A 25364-nucleotide genomic window follows, 5' to 3' on the forward strand; every position below is an offset into this window, starting at 1 on the left:
TCTCTTGGATGAAAAAACAAATCATGTTTGGGATTAGAAAAGTAAAGATGGAAAAAGAAAAGCTAATAGTGGAGCCAAGGTGTTGAAAAACTAAGATAGAAAGATAGTCCTGGAGTAGAATGAAAAATATTAGCTAAAGCATTTCAGCTGTACTACTATAACCATTGTTATTATTAATCAGAAAATAAGAGCTACCATCTGGTGATTCCCCACAACTGTCACTATCTTTATAAGAATTAACCCATTCCTTTAATCTTCAGGACAAAACATGAGTTCAGTTCAGTTCAGTTGTCACTCAGTCATATCTGACTCTTTGTGACCCCATGAATTGCAGCATGCCATTCAGGCCTCCCCATCCATCACCAGCTCCTGGAGTTCACTCAAACTCACGTCCATCGAGTCAGTGATGCCATCCAGCCATCTCATCCTCTGTCGTCCCCTTCTCCTCCTGCCCCCAATCCCTGCCAGCATCAGAGTCTTTTCCAATGAGTCAACTCTTCGCATGAGGTGGCCAAAGTATTGCAGTTTCAGCTTTAGCATCAGTCCTTCCAAAGAACACTGAAGACTGATCTCCTTTAGAATGGACTGGTTGGATTTCCTTGCAGTCCAAGGGACTCTCAAGAGTCTTCTCCAACACCACAGTTCAAAAGCATTAATTCTTCGGCGCTCAGCTTTCTTCACCGTCCAACTCTCATCCATACATGATGACTGGAAAAACCATAGCCTTGACTAGATGGACCTTTGTTGGCAAAGTAATGGGACATGAATTAGGTACTATGAATTAGATTCATTTTTACGGAAGAGGAAGTTATGTTAAGTAACTTGCTCATGACTCCACAGCTGGCAAACAGAGGTGCGAAAGAGTTTGAGGATAAATACTTAGAGCTTTGAGAAGGAGAGAATGACAGAATGAGACACAGCAAAATCTGCCAATCACGTGAAGCACCCATCATGGTGAGGTTCTCTGGAGGCCATTGTTAAAGACGGTATTGAAATACGTGGATGTAAAATTTTAAAATTATGGGCTATAGAGGTGCAATGGATGTGGGAAAGGAAAAGAAAGGTGTGTGAAAAAATGCAATGGCAAAATCAAGAACTTCCCTGGTGGTCCAGTGATTAAGACTTTGCCTTCCAATCCAAGGGATGCAGGTTTGCTCCCTGGGCAGGGAGTTAAGAGCCCACAGGCCTGATGGCAAAAAAAAAAAAAAAGCTACATTGTAACAAATTCAATAAAGATTTTTAAAATGGTCCACATCAAGAAATGTTAAAAAAATAATAATCAACAGGTTTGAGGGCTGGGTATATCACAGGCTGAAAGATAGCTGAGAATCAAAGATTATCTCTTTATCCCAGAGGTATATGATATCCAAACCTGTCATATTTTGTGAACGAAAGGACTGACCAACGATTTAGTGAACTACGGAATTTATGCTGAAGCATAACATTGAGTCTAAAATTTGTTCACGTCTTCATTTATTTAAAAAGTATTTATCAAGTGCTGTACAAGATACTGAAACAACCAATATTTATACCAACATTATTTTAGGGACCACTTAAAATTTTCTAGGTACTAAAGCTGAAGCAGTGAATGAGGTAGATAAAGCCTCTGTTTTCAAGAAGCTTACAGACTATCATAGAAGAAATAAAAGAGAAACAAATAAGATAGGAAAAAATGAAGATAACCACCAGTCCCCCGCAAAATGATATCAGAATGTTAAAAAAAATAAGCAATATGAAATAAAAAATCAAATGATGCCAGAAACATAGATGCTATGAAGAAAATCAAGCAGTTATAAAACAGAGCAATAATATGATTGAGAGTGGTTAGGAAGTAGCACCTTCAGTTAAGAATGATCAGAGTCATCTGAGGAAGTGACAGGTGAGTTGAAATTTGAAAGTTGAGAAGTGGTCATGGTGGTAAATAACTTTGGTGTAAAGGGCCCAACAGATGAAAGAAGCTTGTATGTTTGAGAAACAGAAAGACCAGTTTGGCGGGAGGTGGTGCCGGGCCATGCTCAGTTCAGTCATTTCTGACTCTTTACAACCCCATGGATTGTAGCCTGCCAAGCTCCTCTGTCCATGGAATTTTCCAGGCAAGAATACTGGAGTGGGTTGCCATCTCCTCCAGAGGAGACGGTTAACAAGAGGGAAAGCTGTGTGAGTTAAGCTTGGAGACTTGGACTGTGGCCAGGTCATGCAAAACGGAAAGACCTAATTTCTCTGTTCAAGTAACTCAGAGTCTAGTGGGGAGGCAGACTTGTAAACAAACATTGACTCTACCCTACAGCATGATACATACTCTGATAGCACAGGTGATAAGTGAGCACAGAAGACCTGTTTTACCTCCTGAAACTTAGCAGGGGTCTGTGATTTTCCCCATGATGGACGATCACTATACCCACAGTGCCTTCATTCAGTTTGGTTCCAAGACAACCACCCCCAATTTTTCCAAGCGCCCCTCTAAACTGGCAAGCAAAGCATTGGGCTTGTTGCCGATAAATCACTTGGAGCCCTTGGGAAGAGAGGCACTCAGTAAACAAGGCTGGGATTATCTCACTGCTTTATGAGATCAAAGCACTCTACAAACATTAACTAATTGAGCATATCATGTTGCAGAGTGTCAGTGTTGTAATGAGGCTCTGTTTAAGCTCTTTATTCTTTCTAAAATGCCTGCGTACTCTTGGAAGGTATGAGTTCCACACTGACTTCATGGACAGAAAGCCTTTATATGTCCCTCCTTCTCCACTGCTAGAGAACTTTGTCTCAGCTTGGGGAGCGGGGGAGTTTGGTGAGACTGGCATTTGACAGAACGTGAAATTCCTTACTCCACAGCCCATTTGAGAACACTTCAGTAGACATCTCTGTTACTGAAATTAATTCTCTAAGATCTAACACTATGTGGACCTGTACTCTTCGGCATGTTCTGGGAACTCAGTGATGCCTCTAATCTTGGCCAAATATCTCAGAAATATATTTCTTACAAGACAGACTTGGAAAGAAAGCACAGATAGATCTAAGCTTCAGAATCACTTGTTGGCTTATTGAAAATAAAGGTCCCTGGAATCTTTTCAAGAGCACTTGAATCAAAATTCCAGAAACTTCCATCTTAATAAACTCCTGATTTGCTTCTTACACACATGCAATTCATAACTACTGCAGAAAAGCAGACTCAAATCTCAGGTCAGTTCAATTCCATTCAGTACATTTTTATTAAACACCTACCAAGTACAATGCAGTAGATCCAGCTTTAGCTCAAGAAATCTATATTCCAGGAGGAGGGGGAAAAAAAGAAGAAGACAGGTGATTTTAATTCAAACAGAGCATAACAGGGATACACAGAATATTATGATGGTTCAGGGGCTTCCCAGGTGGCGCTAGTGGTAAAGAAGCCACCTACCTACCTGCAGGAGACAGAAGAAACACAGGTTCGATCGCTGGGTCAGGAAGATCCCCTAGAGGAGGGCATGGCAACCCATCCCAGTATTCTTGCCTAGAGAATCCTATGGACAGAGGAGCCAGGTCCATGTGTCACAAAAAGTTGGACACAACTGAAGCAATTTAGCACACATGCAGGAATAATGGTTCAGACAGAGTAGGCAGGAATGATATCCTTTTGGGCCCCAGGAAAGAAAGGTGCAGCCTCTTCAGTTGGACTTTGAGGGACGATAAAGATTTAAATTGACTAAAGCCGAAAGATTGGGAGTATGGGCTTTGACGTGTATTCTGATTATGTTTCTGCTACCTCCCAGTCTGATCTTGGGCAAGTCACCTATCACTTCTGTGTTAGCTTATTCATCTATTAAAAATGAGGTGGCTGGCAAGATGATTTGAGGTCCCTTCTAGTCAAAACCTTTATTACTCTGGCTTTATTTGCCTCAGTGATATGAGGGTAGGCATGCTGAATTTTCAGACTAATGGGATGAGAGGTGGAATGCTGCTGGCAGTGAGAACCATGTGCTAGGTTGAGGGATGTGTTGAAGCCAGCACCCCCTTAGGCTGGGCTCCCAGACAGGTTTGGTGAGAAGGAGAAGTTTGGTTGCTTGTGTGGCATCTGTCACTGCTAGTTTTAAGTTGTTTACTTCTTTCTAAATGCTCACACTAAGGAAAAAAAATACAGAGCTCTATAGCTATTGCCACCACATGATTAGTTCTCAAAATAAGCAGATTTCATCACAAAAAGGGCAGGTAGGCCACCATAGTGACTACTGACCTAAGAGGAACGAAAAGATGGGGAGGAAACATTCTGAGTGGGACCTTTGTCCTGGGTGGATGTGGACCTTTAGGGGGACAGGGTTCAGGTTCACAAACATGAGTTTTCTGGGCTGTATATTTTCCTCCAAGTTCATTCACCACCCAGATCATGGTGAGAAATATCTCTCTTCCTTCTTTCATTGAGGGATGGAGGCTTTGTAGGACACAGTGAGGGTAAAAATTAGGCTAACAATTGTGGTGCTGCTTCTGAGCCTCCTGGGGAATGACCAATGTCTTCTTGGACAAGCAATGTCTTCTTCCACCTAAGCAATTAATCTCTTCCTGTGTGACTGTTCTTTCTTAACAGAAGAGGAGAAGTCAGTGTTTTGAGTTTCTTAAGGCAAATGGGGTGGTTTGGAAGCCTTTGAACAACTTTCAAATTTTCTGGGTTAACACCTTGGAAAGGCTTTGGGGCAGTGGTATGCAGAGACATCTGTAATTGCCTGGGGGAGGCTTGTTGTGTAGCATTTGCTGACTTTCCTGGTGTAAATCATAAAAGATGATGCTGTGAAAGTGCTGTACTCAATATGCCAGCAAATTTGGAAAACTCAGCAGTGGCCACAGGACTAGAAAAGGTCAATTTTCATTCCAATCCCAAAGAAAGGCATGCCAAAGAATGCTCAAACTACTGCACAATTGCACTCATCTCACACATTAGCAAAGTAATCCTCAAAATTCTCCAAGTCCAGCTTCAACAGTACGTGAACAGTGAAATTCCAGATGTTCAACCTACATTTAGAAAAGGCAGAGGAACCAGAGATCAATTTGCCAACATCCACTGGATCATCAAAATATCAAGAGAATCTACTTCTGCTTTATTGACTATGCCAAAGCCTTTGACTGTGTGGATCACAGCAAACTATGGAAAATTCTTCCAGAGATGATAATACCAGACCATCTGACCTGCTTCTTGAGAAATCTGTATGCAGGTCAGGAAGCAACAGTTAAAACTGGACATGGAACAACAGACTGGTTCCAAATTGGGAAAGGAGTGCATCAAGACTGTATATTGTCACCCTTCTTATTTAACTTATATGCAGAGTACATCATGAGAAATGCTGGACTGGATGAAGTACAATCTGGAATCAAGATTGCTGGGAGAAATATCCACAACCTCAGATATGCAGATGACACCATCCCTATGGCAGGAAATGAAGAGGAACTAAAAAGCCTCTTGATGAAAGTGAAAGAGGAGAGTGAAAAAGTTGGCTTAAAACTCAACAATCCAAAAACTAAGATCATGGCATCCGATCCCATCACTCCATGGCAAACAGATGGGGAACAGTGGAAACAGTGGCAGACTTTATTTTTGGGGGCTCCAAAATCACTGCAGATGGTGACTGTAGCCATGAAATTAAAAGACGCTTGCTCCTTGGAAGAAAAGTTATGACCAACCTAGACAGCATATTGAAAAGCAGAGTTGTAGTAGTCATGTATGGATGTGAGAGTTGGACTATAAAGAAAGCTGAGCACCAAAGAATTGATGCTTTTGAACTGGGGTGTTGGAGAAGACTCCTGAGAGTCCCTTGGACTGCAAGGAGATCCAAACAGTCCATCCTAAAAGAAATCAGTCCTGAATATTCATTGGAAGGACTGATGTTGAAGCTGAAACTCCAATACTTTGGCCATCTGATGTGAAGAACCGACTCATTGGAAAAGATCCTGATGTTGGCAAGATTGAAGGTGGGAGGAGAAGGGGATCACAGAGGATGAGATGGTTGGATGGCATCACCCACTCAATGGACATGAGTTTGGGTAAACTTCAGGAGTTAGTGATAGACAGGGAGGCCTGCTGTGCTGCATTCCTTGGGATCGCAAAGAGTCAGACACAACTGAGTAACTGAACTCTACTGAACTGATTATATATATATATATATATATATATATATATTCTTTTTCAGATTCTTTTCCATTATAGGTTATTACAAGATATAGAATATAGTTCCCTGTTATTTCTGTTTTTAATGTTTGTTTTTGATGCTACAGAAAAATGAGAACATTGTATACATAGTTTGCTGGTGCTGGTAAGTTGCTTCAGTCATGTCCGACTCTGTGCGACCCCATAGACGGCAGCCCACCAGGCTCCCCCATCCCTGGGATTCTCCAGGCAAGAACACTGGAGTGGGTTGACATTTCCTTCTCCAATGCATGAAAGTGAAAAGTGAAAGTGAAGTCACTCGGTTGTGTCAGACTCTTGGCGACCCCATGGACCCCAGCGCACCAGGCTCCTCCGTCCATGGGATTTCCAGGCAAGAGTACTGGAGTGGGGTGCCATTGCCTTCTCCAATACATAGTTTAAACCTTGTGTTTTTGCAGTTATCAGAATAATGGGTGTCTTCAATGAGCTCATTTAGCTCTACATAGTTCATTTTAATTGATGCTTAAAATTCCAAGTAATCATTTGGAAATGGTGCTATTTAAATAGTTTCATTTTTTTCACCCTATTACAAATGTGCTGACTGAAATAAGCAGCTTGATCAGGAGATCAAGTAAGTGGTTAAGTTTGGCAATTTCTTGGGGGAGAGGTGTTTTGTGACTTTAAGTTCTTTGTCGTCTAAATTTCATAATCTGCAAATTAAGATTGATAATAACAGCACCTATTATTGTCATAAGGAATAATTAAATTAACATGCATTCTTAAAACAATACCTGGTACACAAAAAAATGCTCAATAAATGTTAGCTCCCATTCTATGTACCTTTACACACTCAGAGTAGCTAGCTAATCAGTTTTCTAGACCCTTAGACATGAGTCAAAATGCATACAATCAGCTCTGGGAAATGTCTCCCTACCTCCAACACCCCCTGCTTGAAGGCATTCCTAGATCCATACCCAAAGTATGCCTCACAGTTTGATAATGTCAAATTGCCCCCAACCCTCAAGGCATGCCATTTTGAATTCCAGCCAACACTAGAGATTGGCCATCTTTTTTTTTTTTTTTTCAATTGGAGTATCATTACTTTACAATGTTGTATTAGTTTCTGTTGTACCCCATGAATCAGCTGTGTGTGTGTGCACCCTCTCTCTTTGACCGCCCTCCCACCCACCCCTCCATCCCACCTCTCTAGGTCGCCACAGAGCACTGAGCTGAGTTCCCTGTGATATACAGCAGCTTCCTACTAGCTAACTACTTTACACATGGTAGTTTATTTGTTTCAGTGCTACTTTCCCAGTTCATCCCTTCCTCCCCTTCCCCCTCTGTGTCTGCATGTCTGTTTTCTACATCTGCATCTCTACTTCTGTCCTGCTAATAGGTTCATCTGTACCATTTTTCTAGATTCCACATATATGTGTTAATATGAAGTATTTATTCTTTTCTTTCTGAATTCCTTCACTCTGTATGACAGACTCTAGGTCCATCCACATCACTACAAATGACCTAGTTTTGTTGCTTTTTATGACTGAGTAATATTCCATTGTAGATATGTACCACTTTTAAAATGTTACTAGTTTGTCATAATACCTATGATAAGTCTTGATTCAGCCAAAGAACAAGTCATCCAGGAGCTAAAGGGAATGAAAAGAACCATGAAGAAAGGGACAGGGGAAATGGAGATGAGAATCTCTTATGTCTCTTTCACAGAGATCTTCAACCCTGAGAAGGCAGATTGCCACTACCACACACTTAGGGTTTCTCTAGATAGGATTTTCCAATAAGACACCTTTTTTCTCTCATTCTTGTCTACAGTTGGTGTACCTTGTCTAGAGACAGAGACGAGGCACAAGTGGCTTGGGATGACTTTGCTAGTGCATCTGTATCACACACGTGTGGGTCGAGGCCATCCCACTAAGAGTTGACTCCAACAGGAGTAACTTGGTACCATCTCCTTCCCTACAGAGCAGATTGTGTTCTCCCAGGCACTCTTTGCCAAGTTATGTTGGCCTGTCACTCATCACATCTTCCACATGTATAACTTCTCACTTCTATTTTGTAAATAGAAGTGGTAACTGAAGCATCTTATCTTTCTTTGAGGTGCAGAATGATAGGGAAGAGTGAAGTCGCTCAGTCGTGTCCGACTCTTTGCAACCCCATGGACTGTAAACTTCCAGGCTCCTCTGTCCATGGGATTTTCCAGGCAAGAATACTGGAGTGGGTTGCCATTTCCTTCTCCAGGGAATCTTCCCACGCCAAGGATCGAACCCAGGTCTCCCACATTGCATGCAGACTCTTTACCACCGGAGCCACCAGGGAATCCCTGAAGCATAGAGAGTGAGAAAGAACTGTATTTCCCAGCATGTGCCTCAGAAAATCTAAACTGTGTTCACAGACCTAATTCCATGAGGTAGTGGTGCATTCAAATGCTTTTTGGAAATCCAGTTTCACCCGAGAAAGAAGACTATGTTCTGCTGAGGTCAAGATATAGTTTGCAAAGTAAATGTGATCATTTGCCAGATTGTATAACCTCCTTTCTCATAGGAATGTGGCAATATTGTTCTGGATCATGTACAGCCTTAATTAACACATCAAGTGAAAGTGTTAGTTGCTCAGTCGTGTCCAACTCATTGCAACACCATGGGTGTAACCTTCCAGGCTCCTCTCCATGGAATTCTCCAGGCAAGAATACTGGAGTGGGTTGCCATTCTCTTCTCCAGTGGATCTTCCCCACAAAGGGATCGAACCTACACGCCTCATGTCTGCATGGGTACATGGATTCTTTACCACTAGTGCCACCTGAGAAGCCCAGATAATCTGTAGATTACAAATATAGGCAAAAATAAATATATTCTCTTTGTGGCCTAGATTATCTGTTAGGCACTATAAGAACTAATTAGATTTTTTAAAAATCTAGAAAAATGGTGGTGGTGGTGGTGCTGCTGCTAAGGCACTTCAGTTGTGTCCAACTCTGTGTGACCCCATAGACAGCAGCCCACTAGGCTCCCCCGTCCCTGGGATTCTCCAGGCAAGACTACTGGAGTGGGTTGCCATTTCCTTCTCCAATGCATGAAAGTAAAAAGTGAAAATGAAGTCCCTCAGTCATGTCCAACTCTTTGCAACCCCATGGACTGCAGCCTACCAGGCTCCTCCGCCCATGGGATTTTCCAGGCAAGAGTACTGGAGTGGGGTGCCATTGCCTTCTCCAGAAAAATGGTACAGATGAACCTATTTGCAAAGCAGAAATAGAGACACAGACAGAGAAAACAAATGTATGGATACTAAGGGAGGAAAGAGGGGCGGGGTGAATTGGAAGATTGGGATTGACATCTATACACTACTGATACTGTGTATAAAATAGATCACTGACAAGAATTTACCGCAGAGCACAGGGAACTCTACTCAGTGCTCTGTAGTGACCTACATAGGAAGAAAATTCAAAACAGAGGGCTTGCATGTGTACAGACAGCTGATTCACTTTGCTATATAGCAGAAACTAACATAGCTATGTAAAGCAACTATACCTAATGTAATTTTTTTTTTTAAATCTGCACTGCACTTTTACACCAATAGCATTTGTATGAAACTGGTGACATGAGAACATAGAATCAGGATAATGCTCCATTTCACACCCTCCAGAACAGAAAAAGGATGCGATTGCTCCTTATGTTTCCATATTGTTCCCAGATGAATAATTGGACTCAGTGTCTCTTAAAAGTCATTGACTGTTCTGTAGCATACAAAGATTATCTCTGTTTTTAATATCACTTTGTATGTTCACAGGGAATTAAAAATAAAACAGAGGAACAAATAAATCATTTAAAATTAAAAGGAATTATCTTCTGATTTGGGGAAATTCATTTCTGTAGAGATAACAGAAAAGGATGCTTTTATCAATATTTTGATACTTTGAGCCAGATTCTGGCTCAAAGCCAAATTCTGTGTAAAAACTCACAGAGACTCTTATTTTTAGGAAAAAAATTGAGGAACTTCTTACAACACAAGGCATCTAACGATTCCCACCATGCTCTATTTATTTTTTCTCCAAAGTCCCCTTTGAAGTTCACTGTGACCCAGTACAAATAAGAGATAAAGTGAGGGGATAAGGATCCAGATTGAGATGAATGGAGGGCTCTGCCCCAGCCTCCAGTATCGGGCAACCAGAAAAAACTAAAACTTTTCTAAGATTTACCAAAACTCAACAACACAAATGGAGGAAATGCCTGAAATGAAGCAGAGCCAGAGCTGAGATTTCTTCAGTAGTACAAGGTGTTCTACAAAGATAAACATATCCCTTTGTTATTTTAAATGTTTATCTTTCTCTGGAGTCACCGAACATTGAGACAGTGGAGACTAGGTTTCTTTCTAGTCAGTATGTGTATGATTGGACATCAGCACCAGTGAAAAAAAAACTTGTATTTCTCCCAAGCTGGTAGAGAACTCTGTCCTTTTGTATGTACAGTTTCAAAGGCATGTGAACTCTCTGACTCTCTAAAAAGCAACTGAGAGAAATATCCACATGAATCCAGCTAATTTCTTTACCTTGTAGGATATCTGAAAAGCAAATCAAAACAAAAAAAAAAGGCATTTTAATATCCCCACCCATGCCTGCCTGTAATTATAACCTGTTGTACTGGGAACTCTGCTTACATGTAATTCCATCTCACACGTGGACACCAAACTCCTAATCCACAGAAAATGAACACTTGAAGAATTCAAATACATGCGCAGATTCAATTTCAGAGAGGGTTCAAAGATCTCCTAGGAGTTCCAGGCATAATCCTGAATCCTAAGGAATGAAAAAATTCATAAGTTGCTTTCTTATTATAGAAGAAATAGATTCTACCAGTAGAAACAGATTCAAATCATTACAATTCAGTGCAAGATGCAGTTAAAACATCTAAAGTGCTAATTAATACCAATGTTTATGAGCTATGATTAAAAATAAAGACTAATGCCCACTTGGAAAAGGTTTTGCCTTCCTTTTCTAAAGACAGAATCCCCAATTTTCATGGTTTTGAATAGCTTTAATTGAACTCTTTGTATGGAACACACACTAATTGTTTGAAAAATTTAAGACATAGGATGGAAACAGCAGAATTCCCAGTTAAATCTTTGACACAGGCCACAATCAAGATGTTAGGTTTAACTGAATTTACCATTGGGTGGTATTAACCACAAATATGAAACAGAGATTTTCCCAATGCAGGACTCAGAGAACATTGCTCTCCTCTTATGGGAGATCTAGTTGCCGGTCTTTATTCTCACCAGAGTGCTTGTTTTTCCTTTAAACCCCTGAGAAGTACAATGGCTTGAATGGCTTCTCTTTCTTGGTCCTGCTTGCTGTTACAGGCTCTCAGATGGCAGTGCGTGGTGATACGGCAAACAATCAGGAGAGACAGGCTCTCAGAGCTGTTCAGTGGTTGTTAATCTGCATATATGTTAAATAATGCCCATTGGTCTTCGTACCCTTGGAAACAAGCAATAACACAAGAAGTAAAGACCCTGACAGTGTTTCCACTTAAAGCAATACAAATGTCTTTAATAAACATTTTTATTTTTCATTTTGATATTTGGCAAAACTAATACAATTATGTAAAGTTAAAAAAAAAAAAAACACCCAAGATGACATTCCTGCTTTCCTTTCACCTGGTCTCTGCATTTATGTCTCTGTTCTAATAGAAAATATTCTATGTCAGCCATAATTTGGCAAACACTTTCTGGGGACCTACTAAGTGCCAGAGATGGCTCAGATATAAGCACCATTGGTATAATAATTCATTGAGAAGGCTCTTGAGTGGCTTGAGACTGACAGGGACCCCCATCTAGTCTAAGGGCATTATTTGGGAGCTTGGGATAGGGTAATGCCAGTGTATTTGCTGAGATTGGTTTTTTGTTTGTTTCTTTTAGGAAATTTTGTGTGTTTTTTTGTTTTTGGCCACTTTTGCCATAATTAATAGGCAAAGTTGAAACAAAAAAAATTATACTCTAGTAGTCTAAAAACATTTGTGCATTCATTCATTTGTTCATTTATTTATGCATTCATCCTCAGATATTTCATGTTTATCTATTATAAATGAAGTAGAAAATATTAAAAGAAGAGAGAGGAATGAAATTATTCTGTGTAAGAAGAATAGAAGCACAATGTTTGCTCAGGATGAATTTATAATCTAATTAACATCAAGTGTGTGTGTGTGTGTGTGTGTGTGTGTGTAGCAAGAGGAGAAAATATCTACAAGTTTCAGCAAATGTAGAATGAAGGAGAAATTTATGTGGGACAGATTGTTATTGTTTAATAATAGCATTATCTTTCTCATAAGAGCTACTTCAGAGTTCACACTTGTTATGTAGGCTAGAAATGTCCAAGTGATGAGCACTGTAAAATTATACAGACAAATGTACACAGGTACACCAGTAAATTGTGTGTATTGTCAAAAGCATTCTTCAAAATGACTTATTAATAACCTTAATTCGTCTCTTCCTTTTGTGCTTGGTGTACTATTCTTTACCTGCTTTCCTTGGTCTTTACACTCCTTACTAATACAAACAAAAAACATTCCTTGTTAACCCACATGTTGATAAATGCCAACTACTGTACCTAAGTCAACAAAGGGTTATGTGAAGAAGGCTCAAATCCAGCTTGTGTTCATTGTTAATAAATGTAGCCAAGTTTCTCTATAATTCAATCTTATTGTGTTGCATAAAGCCAACTTTTTATTGATTGCTTTCCATAATTTTCTTGACAAAGACAAAATGGAAAGTTATTGAGCCATGGAAAGATAACTCTTGTACAGAGTCTAACCTTGTCCCCAGTCCTCTGTATAAATTCTTCCCTTAATGGTCAATTTCTGGATCCCTCCATTTATAGACATATAGGGTCTTGAGTAAACTATACATATGTATGTATATATATATATATATATATATACGCACACACACATGACTTCTCTGGTGGCTCAGATGGTAAAACGTAAGCCTACAACGCCAGAGACCCGGGTTCAATCCCTGGGTTGGGAAGATCTCCTGGAGAAGGAAATGGCAACCCAATCCAGTATTCTTGCCTGGAGAAACCCATGGACGGAGGAGCCTGGGAGGCTACAGTCCATGGGGTCGCAAAGAGTCAGACACGACTGAGCGACTCCACTCACTCACTCCCTCATATATACATACACACATATGTACATATTTGTATGCGCTGTGTGCTTTACTTAGTTGCTCAGTCGTGTCTGACTCTTTGTGACTCCATGGACTGAAGCCTACCAGCTTCCTCCATCCATGGGGGTTCTGCAGGCACAAATACTGGAGTGGGTTGCCATGCCCTCCTCCAGGGGATCTTCCCAACCCAGGGATCTAACCCTGGTCTCCCGCATTGTAGGTGGATTCTTTACCATCTAAGCCACCAGGGAACCCCAAGTATATGTAAATACAAATATTCATGAGAAGAAAAGCCTGTAAATAGCACTCTCAACTTATGTGTGTGACTTTTCCTGAACATTAAAGTTCTGCTGACAACATATATCATGCATACTCTAATTTTCACCTTTGTCAATGTTTATTTCCATTAGTTAATTTATCTGTAATGCATTTTGGTATGATTTCCAAAATAGCCAAGCATTTGCCTCTGATTTGTTTTCTCTCAAAACTTAAATGCATGACATTTCTCTGGGGAAACAATGTATATTTAAAACTCTTAGCTTGGATAACAGAAGTTTATACTGGAAATTCCTGGAAAACTAACTATGACTGGAGGGCATATATAAACTGAAGGACAGACAAATGCCCTATCTCTTAGAAATGTTTATTTCTGAACATAAACTTTGAAATTGAATCTGAGGGTGTACATTGTAGGCATAGGTGCCAATGAAGGCAGATCTGTCCCTTCTGCAAGATTATTTGGGTTACAACTAGGTCCATAAACCTGTAATGAACCAATGATTTTCTTAAAACATATCTCTATAGTCAGGAAGGATAGGAATAGGAAGGCTTCATCTTTTTTTCTTGCTGATCCTGGTGGCAGTTCTAATTTTTAACCTTGCTTTCTGGTTATTTTCCAAGTAAGCAGGTTCACATTGCTTTCTCTTGGTTCAACTCAGTTTGGAGTCACACGTGTATCTGACAGGGCTTTCCAGGTGGTTCTAGTGGTAAAAGAACTTGCCTGAAATGCAAGAGACGTAAGAGGTGCGGGTTTAATCCCTGAGTCGGGAAGTTCCCTGGGGAGAGGAAATGGCAACCCACTCCAGTATTCTTGCCTGGAGAATTCCATGGACAGAGGAGCCTGGTGACTACAGTCTATGGGGTCACAAAGACTCAAACATGACTGAGGCAACTTAGCATGCATGATTCTGACAATCACTGAATTTACATTTGTACTGCTCAACAAATAAGGTTGTATTCATCCATCTATTCCTTCCTTTATTATTTGCCCATTCATTACACAAACATTTACTGAAGAATTTATGTTTTACAGCATTGAACTAAATTTGAGCTTATAAAGAAAATTAAGACATTTTTGGAGAAGTGACTTTGGAATTTTTAAATTTTTCTCCTTTAAAATGTTTTGGTATTTTAGATGTGTTATTCAGTTTTATTATTTGGCATTTTATGCATCATTTGGCTATATAATTCAAAGCATTGTACTTCAGGTTGACTATTTTTGTGACTGTCTTAAAACTTGAACCCACAATGTAGTCAGTGTCTCCAAAAGATGAATTGATATTGACTGGCTACCCATTGCTGAGCTTGAGAGAGTACATTATCTCATTTAATCCTCACAACACTTAGGTGAGGTAGGTGCTATTATTACTGTTATTTATTATCCCTGATGCCTCAAACAGTAAAGAATTCACCTGCAATGCAGGAGATGTAGGAGGAGCAGATTTGATCCTTGAAAAGGGAAGATCCCCTGGAGGAGGAAATGACAACCTATTCCAGTATTCTTGCCTGGGAAATCCCATGGAAAGAAAAGCTTAGCGGGCTACAGTCCATGGGGTCACAAAGAGTCAGACTGAGCACACTTGAATGCATTATCTGTAGAATCCTCATTTCACAGATGAAAAGCAGAGATTTAGGGAGGTTAGTTAATTTGCTGATAATTAACAACTAATAATTGTCACAGCTTGAGCTTAATTTTGGTCTATTGGACTCTAAAACTATCTCTTGGACCATATCACTAGATTCCAGAATCAGTTACACTCGAGTCTTCAATATATTCAGGATATTTATCAAAATGTTATTTTGAACCTCAACCAGTTCTGGAAGAATAAATTATTCCCACCTAAAGTTGCTGATGGACAGGGAGGCCTGGTGTGCTGTAATTCGTGCAGTCGCAAAGAGTTGGACATGACTGAACTGAAGTAAAGTGAAACAATGTAAGGTGTTTTAAAGGCACAGGTACAAGGAATGTGTGGCCTGTAGATCCTAAATATCCTCTGCCCCAAATGCCAAACAAAAAATCTCTACCAGATGGGAAACAAGGGAATTCTCATTTGAGTTTGCTAGACAGAATCATGTGAGGAAGAGAGGGAGCTGTCATTGGTAAGCCTTGGGTAAGCCTTGCTGAAGGAAAAAATAAAAAGTGCTTGCCTTGTGAAAGGATGTTGATGCAACAATAACAGCTAATTCATGTAGAAGTGGGTTCACTTAAATATTGGGTACAGCAATATTCAGAGTAGAACTATGGGGAGAACACAGACTCTGGAATTAGAAAAGCTTGCTTTCCAAAATAAGTGCTTTGTCACTCATTGGCCATGAAAGTGAAAATGGAAGTCGCTCAGTCATGTCCAACTCTGCAACCCCACGGACTATACAGCCCATGGAATTTTCTAGGCCAGAATACTTGAGCAGGTACTCTTTCCCTTCTTCACGGGATCTTCTCACCTAGGTATCGAATCCAGGTCTTCAGCATTGCAGGCGGATTCTCTACCAGCTGATTCACAAGGGAAGCCCAAGAATACTGGAGTGGGTTGACTATCCCTTCTCCAGCGGATCTTCCCTACCAAGGAATCGAACCGGGGTCTCCTGCATTGCAGGTGGATTCTTTATCAACTGATCCATCAGGGAAGCCTGATGTAAATGTAAAATTTCCCATTCTCTGTCAGTTAAAACCCTTTCCTATCAGTATAATAAATAGCTACCTTATATATTGTTGTGAAGATTAAATGAAACATTAACTGTAAAATTCCCCAAACATGGTGTAACACAGAGTAAACCCTCAACAGTGCTATTTCCATGGCTACTGATGTACTTAGTATTTTTGAGCATGGATCTACATTTTATTACTTGTCATCCCAGAAAGGATAATAATGCAATATCAGACGCTGTGTGAGTGGTCCCCAGCTTAGTCTCATCTTCTTCTCACTGTGCTTCAGCCTCCCTGGCCTTCTTACAGCTCTTCAAAGTTATGAGGGTCTCTCCCTCCTTAATTACCTCCCATAGGCCTGTCACTTCCCATTCTCCATGATTCTTCCCATTCTCCTCTGACTCTTCAGGCCTCAGCTGAAATGTCACTTTCTCAGACATCGTACTTGACCATAGCCCTCCAGGCTCACAGTTATCCATGTTACATGCTCTTTCTGCCTTTTATTGTGGACATATCAGCCTCCATCACTGGGTGAACCAATTCTTCAAAATGAATTTTCTTTTATATGATATACAAATACTTGACTGCAGCCATGAAATTAAAAGACGCTTACTCCTTGCAAGGAAAGTTATGACCAACCTAGATAGCATATTCAAAAGCAGAGACATTACTTTGCCACCAAAGGTTCGTCTAGTCAAGGCTATGGTTTTTCCTGTGGTCATGTATGGATGTGAGAGTTGGACTGTGAAGAAGGCTGAGCACCAAAGAATTGATGCTTTTGAACTGTGGTGTTGGAGAAGATTCTTAAGAGTCCCTTGGACTGCAAGGAGATCCAACCAGTCCATTCTGAAGGAGATCAGCCCTGGGATTTCTTTGGAAGGAATGATGCTGAAGCTGAAACTCCAGTACTTTGGCCACCTCATGCAAAGAGTTGACTCATTGGAAAAGACTCTGATGCTGGGGAGGATTGGGGGCAAGAGGAGAAGGGGACGACAGAGGATGAGATGGCTGGATGGCATCACTGACTCGATGGACGTGAGTCTGAGTGAACTCTGGGAGTTGGTGATGGACAGGGAGGCCTGGCATGCTGCGATTCTTGGGGTCGCAAGGAGTCGGACACGACTGAGTGACTGATCTGATCTGATCTGATATGTTATATATATAAGCATAGACATCACCAGATGGTCAATACTGAAATCAGATTGATTATATTCTTTGCAACCAAAGATGGAGAAACTCTATACAGTCAGCAAAAAGAAGACCAGGAGCTGACTGTGGCTCAGATAGTGAACTCCTTATTGCCAAATTCAGAGTTAAATTGAATAAAGTAGGGAAAACAACCAGACCATCCAGGTATGACATGATTATACAGTGGAAGTGACAAATAGATTCAAGGCATTAGATCTGATAGACAGAGTGCCTAAAGAACTATGAACAGAGGTTCATGACATTGTACATGAGGCAGTGATCAAGATCACCCACAAGAAATAGAAATACAGAAAGGCAAAATGGTTGTCTGAGGAGTCTTACAAATAGCTGAGATAAAAAGAGAAGCTAATGGCAAAGAAGAAAAAAGAAAGATATCCCCATTTGAATGCAGAGTTCCAAAGAATAGCAAGGAGAGATAAGAAAGACTTATTCAGTGATCAGTGCAAAGAACTAGAGGAAAACAATAAATGAGAAAGACTAGAGATCCCCTCAAGAAAATTAGAGATAACAAGGGAATATTTCATGCAAAGATGAGCACAATAAAGGAAAGAAATGGTATGGACCTAACAGAAGCAGAAGATATTCAGAAGAGGTGGCAAGAATACACAAAAGAACTATACAAAAAAGATCTTCATGATCCAGATAACCACGATGGTGTGATCACTCACCTAGAGCCAGACATCCTGGAATGTGAAGTCAAGTGGGCCTTAGGAAGCATCACTGCAAACAAAGCTAGTGGAAGTGATGGAATTCCAGTTGAACTATTTCAAATCCTAAAAGGTGATGCTGTGAAAGCGTTCCACTCAATATGTCAACAAATTTGGAAAACTCAGCAGTGGCCACAGGACTGGAAAAGGTCAGTTTTCATTCCAATTCCAAAGAAAGGCAATGCCAAAGAGTTTTCAGTTACTGCAGTTACTTCAGTTACTGCACACTTACACTCATCTCACAGGCTAGGAAAGTAATGCTCAAAATCCCCCAAGCCAGGCTTCAACAGTGTGTGAACTGTGAACTTTCAGATGTTTAAGCTGGATTTAGAAAAGACAGAGGAACCAGAGAACAAATTGCCAACATCCATTGGATCATCAAAAAAACAAGAGAATGCCTGAAAAAATCTACTTATGCTTTATTGACTATGCCAAAGCTTTTGACTGTGTAGAGCACAACAAACTGTGGAACATTCTTCAAGAGATGGGAATACCAGACCACCTGACCTGCATCCTGAGAAATTGGTATGCAGGTCAAGAAGCAACAGGTAGAACTGGACATGGAACAACAGACTGGTTCCAAATCAGGAAAGGAGTATGTCAAGGCTGTATATTGTCACCCTGCTTATTTAACTTATATGCAGAGAACATCAGGAGAAATGCTGGACTGGATGAAGCACAAGCTGGAATCAAGATTGCCAGGAGAAATATCAATAAACTCAGATATGCAGATGACACCACCTTTATGGCAGAAAGTGAAGAGGAACTAAACAGGTTCTTGATGAAAGTGAAAGAGGAGAGTGGAAAAGTTGGCTTAAACCTCAATATTCAAAAAATGAAGATCATGGTATCTGGTCCCATCACTTCATGGCAAATAGATGGGGAAACAATGGAAACAGTGAGAGATTTTGTGTTTTGGGGGGCTCCAAAATAACTGCAGGTGGTGACTGTAGCCATGAAATTAAAAGATGCTTGCTCCTTGGAAGAAAGGCTATGATCAACCAAGAGAGCTTATTAAAAAGCAGAGACATTACTTTGTGACAAAGGTCCGTCTAGTCAAAGCTATGGTTTTTCCAGTAGTGATGTATGGATGTGAGAGCTGGACTACAAAGAAAGCTCAGTGCGCAAGAATTGATGCTTTTGAACTGTGGTGTTGGAGAAGACTCCTGAGAGTCCCTTGGACTGCCAGGAGATCAAACTAGTCAATCCTAAAGGAAATCAATCCTTAATATTCATTGGAAGGACTGATGCTGAAGCTGAAACTCCAATACTTTGGCCTCCTGATGCTAAGAACTGACTCACTGGGAAAGACCCTGATCCTGGGAAAGATTGAAGGCAGGAGGAGAAGGGGACGACAGAGGATGGGATGGTCGGATGGCACCACCAATTCGATGGACATGAGTTTGAGCAAGCTTCTGGAATTGAAGATGGACAGGGAAGCCTAGCGTGCTGCAGTCCATGGGGTTGCAAAGAGTCAGACACAACTGAGCAATTTAACTGAACATATAAATGTGCTTTGTTTTATTGTACTTTGATTCGTTATGCTTCTCAGATACTGTGGTTTATAAAGTTTCATGGCAACCCTACATTAAGCAAGTCTATCAGCACAACCTTTTTTTGTCTTTAATAATTTAATGTCAAACCTACAAAAAATGAAATTGGCCTGGGTTTCTGTAGTCTTATTGTTTTTGTCATGCATAGCAACCAGCTTGTGAGTGATTGCACATTAGAAAGTCACTTGTGATCCTTGTCTCAGAGACATTCATATTTTGTTTATGAGACATAGCTGTCCATGGATGAAGTAACACGCTATATAAAAATGGTTAAAAAGAAAAAGCACTATCATATACATTAGTATTTAGAGGATACACTTTATAATTAAAAGTAGTCATCAAGGAAAAGTTCAAGATTGGAAAATTATCTTAATTCCACTTCTTATTATTTCAACATATTAACTTTGAATTCCAAAGATAAACACTAAATATTATCTTAAAACATAAATGATGCTTTTAATACAGAATCTCTCAGTGTTAGTAGTTACAGCGGTAATTGTTCGTCTGGGTTAACTAACACTGTTAACTAACAGCTAACATTGGTAACTGTTAATTAACACTGTTAACTAACACAGTTAACACTGCTAACTGTTAACTAACACTGTTAACAGTGTTAGTCTGTTAGAGCGGTACAGACCTATAATTTGGATTTCATGCAAACACTCTCTCATCCAGTGAATTGCTTTTTTATATTGGGTTATTCACCTTGCTGCATTAGAACATTCTGGTTCAATATTTTTCTATATTGAACTTACTTTTAGGGAAGCTGAACTGAATTTAAAGAATATTGCAGTCTAAAGAATGTTAATTAAGAAAAATAAATGTAAGCATTCAGTATTCTTGGAAGAGTTCCTTCCTATCATGATATAATAATCATCTCACACTCAGATATGGCTTTCCTTTTCTATCAAGTTCCATAAGTTATCATCTGTTTAGTTATTTCTGATGGTTTGACGAAGGGGCTACAACAGTATATTCAACAGTATATTCTTCATTTTAATTCTAGGTATATATATTACTGGAGAAGGCAATGGCACCCCACTCCAGTACTCTTGCCTGGAAAATCCCATGGGCGGAGGAGCCTGGTGGGCTGCAGTCCATGGGGTCGCTAAGACTCAGTCACGACTGAGCGACTTCACTTTCACTTTTCACTTTCATGCATTGGAGAAGGAAATGGCAGCCCACTCCAGTGTTCTTGCCTGGAGAATCCCAGGGACAGTGGAGCCTGGTGGGCTGCCGTCTATGGGGTCGCACAGAGTCGGACACGATTGATGCGACTTAGCAGCAGCAGCAGCATATATATTACTGGATAAATTGTTTGACGTCTCAAGTGATTACTGGCTTGTTTATGTATTTTATCTAAGGAATTTTTACATGGCAACACCATTTTTTCCAACAATATTTATTCATTTCATGTCTCTGTGTCACATTTTGGTAATTCTTGCAATATTTCAAACTTTCTCATTTTTCTTATATTTGTTATGGTCATCTGTGCTCAGTGATGTTTCATGTTGCTATTATTATATATCACTGAAGGTTCAGAGGATTTTTTTTAGCAGTAAAGGTTTTTCTTCTTCTTATTTTTTAATCTTTTGGCCATGCTGCATGTCATGTAGGATCTTAGTTCTCTGACCAGGGTTCAAACCCCTACCTTCTGCATTGGCAGCATGGAGTCTTAACCACTGGATCACCAAGGAAGTCTCAGAAGTAAAGTATTTTTTAACTGAGCTGTATAATTGTTTTCCCTGGTAGCACCAGTGGTAAAGAACCTGACTGCCAATGCAGGAGACAAGAGACATGGGTTCAATCCTTGGGTTGGGAAGATCCCCTGGAGAAAGAAATGGGAACCCACTCCAGTATTCTTGCCTGGAGAATCCCATGGACAGGGTAGCCTGATGAGCTATAATCCAAGGGGTTGCAAAGAATCAGACATGACTGAAGTGACAGCACACAACACATATAGGTTTTGTACATAATGCTTTTGCACACTTAATGGTGTAGTGTAAATACAAATTTTTATTTAGCTTGTTTAAGTTAAATTAAATTATTTAAATTAAAATATTAACTGCTTATTTAACTTATATGCAGAGTGGATCATGCAAAATGCCGGGCTGTGTGAAGCACAAGCTGGAATCAAGATTGACAGGAGAAATATCAATAACCCCAGATATACAGATGACACCACCCTTATGGCAGAAAGCAAAGAAGAGCTAAAGAGCCTCTTGATGAAAGTGAAAGAGGACAGTGAAAAAGTTGGCTTAAAACTCAACATTCAGAAAATTAAGATCATGGTATCTGGTCCCATCACCTCATGGCAAATAGATGGGGAAACAGTGAGAGACTTTTTTTTTTGGGGGGGGGGGGCCAAAATCACTGCAGATGGTGACTGCAGCCATGAAATTAAAAGACATTTGCTCCTTGGAAGAAAAGCTATGACCAACCTAGACAGCATATTAAAAAAACAGAGATATTACTTTGCTAACAAAGGTCCATCTAGTCTAAGCTATGGTTTTTCCAGTAGTCGTGTATAGATGTGAGTTGAACTATAAAGAAAGCTGATTGCCGAAGAATTTATGCTTTTGAACTGTGGCATTGGAGAAGACTCCTGAGAGTCCCTTGGACTACAAGAAAATCCAACCAGTCCATTCTAAAGGAAATCAGTCCTGAATATTCATTGGAAGGACTGATGTTGAAGCTGAAACTCCAATACTTTGGCCACCTAATACGAAGAACTGACTCATTGGAAAAGACCTTGACCCTGGGAAAGATTGAAAGCAGGAGGAGACGGGGATGACAGAGGATGAGATGGTTGGATGGCATCACTGACTCAACGGACATGAGCTTGAGCAAGCTCCAGGAATTGGTGATGGGCAGGGAAGCCTGGCTTGCTGCAGTCCATGGGGTCACAAAGAGTCAGACACCACTGAGCCACTTAACTGAACTGAATTGAAACACAAATTTTATATGCACTGGGAAACAAAAATATTTGTGTGACTCACTTTTTTGTGATATTCACTTTATTGCAATGGTCTTGAACTAAGCCATCAATATCTCCTAAGCACATATTATGTATATTATTACACAATGCCTACTATATATTTATGATATGTAATATTTGCTTATATATAGGAGATTTCTTATATATACATATGATTCTTTGGTTCTGTTTCTCTGAAGAACCTAACATAAGTGCATATTACAGACTTAATATTGTCAATGAGTAAATGACACATGATAGCATTTTGAAACTATTTACTTAAAAACCTATCTGTGTGTCTCCTGAGGCTTAACCTTTATTTGGTTCTGACTTTAAATCACTTAGTCCTTGTTTCATTACCCTAAGTTTATTCTAAAGCCATAAATCCCACCACAAATCTGTTTTCCATTACTCACTTACAAATTAACAAGCAAAAACATGTTTTGAAATATACCATCCTTATTGTTATACTTTAGATTTTCTCGGTCATCCTCAAAATGGCTTAACATTCCCAGTAGAGCCCTGTGGCCAAATTTATTCAGACTTGAAAATTCAACAGTAATCTTCATGAACTTCACTGTTTGATTCTTCCATTCTTTCATGCCAATACCAACTGAATAAAATCAAGCAATGGTTAAGCCTAAGAACAGTTAAGAATTGTACAATGATAGACATTTCCTTGGAAAATCTCTCTGAGATGGGTTTCAAAAAAGGGAAACAGTTCCTCTTTCTCTGTATGTTATGAAGATTCCAACTGCAAAATCCACGCTCTGTGCGACAAACTGTGATGCCCGTAGGAAATCATAGGGAGAGAAAATGGGTTTCTGTAGTAAGTACACAGAGAAGGCAATGGCACCCCACTCCAGTACTCCTGCCAGGAAAATCCCATGGACAGAGGAGCCTGGAAGGCTGCAGTCCATGGGGTCGCTGAGGGTCGGACACGACTGAGCGACTTCACTTTCACTTTTCACTTTGGTGCATTGGAGAAGGAAATGGCAACCCACTCCAGTGTTCTTGCCTGGAGAATCCCAGGGACGGGGGAGCCTGGTGGGCTGCCATCTATGGGGTCGCACAGAGTCGGACACGACTGAAGTGACTTAGCAGTAGTAAGTACAAAATCTGTTGTTAAAAAGCAGAATATATATAGAAAACAAACTTTCAAAAAAATAAACACAAGTACAGCCAGTTTCGATTTCAGACATTTAAAAATCTTTTATTTCAGTGAATAACTACAAATCAGACAAGCAAGAGAGAAAATAGAATCTGATAATTACATAAGAATCTCTTACCAAGTGGTTTTATGATTTTTGAGCAATCTTAAGTATATGACACCCCTGTAACTTTGCCCATGAAAGTCAACATTTTCTCATGATACTCGATAATCTGTCTTTTAAAATATCTCAATATTAGTATTTTAACTGGCAGAAGTCAACAACTATCCCAGGATACATAAAATGTTAACACATACATAGTTTACCACCTACTTTCCATTACTCACTAAAAATTTCTCTTCCATTTGAGAAAACAAACTGTCTTCAAATAGAAATTTCCCCCCTCCAAACTGAAGTTCATTGGCATATACAGTTGAATATTCACCAGGCATCCTTCCACTTAAGAGGGAAATAATGCTAAACTTCTTTTTACTTTGAAAGTGTGAAAGTGTTAGTCATTCGGTCATGTCCAACTCCTTGTGACTCCATGGATGATAGCCCACCAGGCTTCTCTGTCCATGGAATTTCCCAGGCAAGAATACTGGAGTGGGTTGACATTTCCTCCTTCAGGGGATCTTTCCAACCTTGGGTATCGAACCCACATCTCCTGCATTGCAGGTGGATTCTTTACCACCAGAGCTACCAGAGAATACCTTTCCATTTAAAGTTTGTTATATTCTGCTCCACTTAGGAAAATAGTTGTAGGACTATGTGTAGGGTAATGACAGTCTTCTGTGCCCCACCTTCCTGCTTGGAAAAGCATGGGGTGAGGTCCCTTGCACTGCTCAAGGTCTGTAGAGTGAGGAAGAACAGTAAATGTGGGATTGCAGCTGAGGACATGAGGCCATCAGAGCCAGAGTGAGTTTCAGGAGAAGCAGCTTTGGAAAAAAAGGAAAGTCAGCGAACAGTGAATTTGTAATGTGGGAGAGGAGAGAGAGAGAGAAAAAAAAGAACAAAGCAGAGGGCACGAGAGAGATGGAGATTAAATTTGAGAACGAAAATTGAGTCCACTTAGGAATATATAACTGGAAGCCCCTGGCAGGAAAGAGACCAGATAAGTATGGAGTCAATTTGGGCATCTTTGTCTTCCTATATGGGGCTTCCTAGGTGGCCCAGTGGATAAACAATCTGGCTGTGATGCAGAAGACGTGGGTTGAATCCCTGGGTGGGGAAGATCCCCTAGAGCAAGGCATGGCAACCCACTCCAGTAGTATTCTTGCTTGGAGGAACCCATGGACAGAGGAGCCTGGCAGACTACAGTCCACGGAGTCTCATGGAGTTGGACACAACTGAACCGACTGAAACTCTTTCTTTCTTCTCACCTTTCGGCCTCTTCCTCCTTTGTCTCCTAAATAGATGTCTTCCATTCCATTTGTGTTCATCCCTCTCTTTCCTTCCCTCCCCCTCACTGGACTTCCCTTTCAAACTAGCACCTGCAGCGAGCCTGTCTAGTCACATGACTTCAAGGATCTCATCCACGTGGGTAAGTTACCTATTTCTAAGTC

This window comes from Bos indicus x Bos taurus, chromosome 6 (genome assembly GCF_003369695.1).
Source record: "Bos indicus x Bos taurus breed Angus x Brahman F1 hybrid chromosome 6, Bos_hybrid_MaternalHap_v2.0, whole genome shotgun sequence".
Taxonomy (NCBI): domain Eukaryota; kingdom Metazoa; phylum Chordata; class Mammalia; order Artiodactyla; family Bovidae; genus Bos; species Bos indicus x Bos taurus.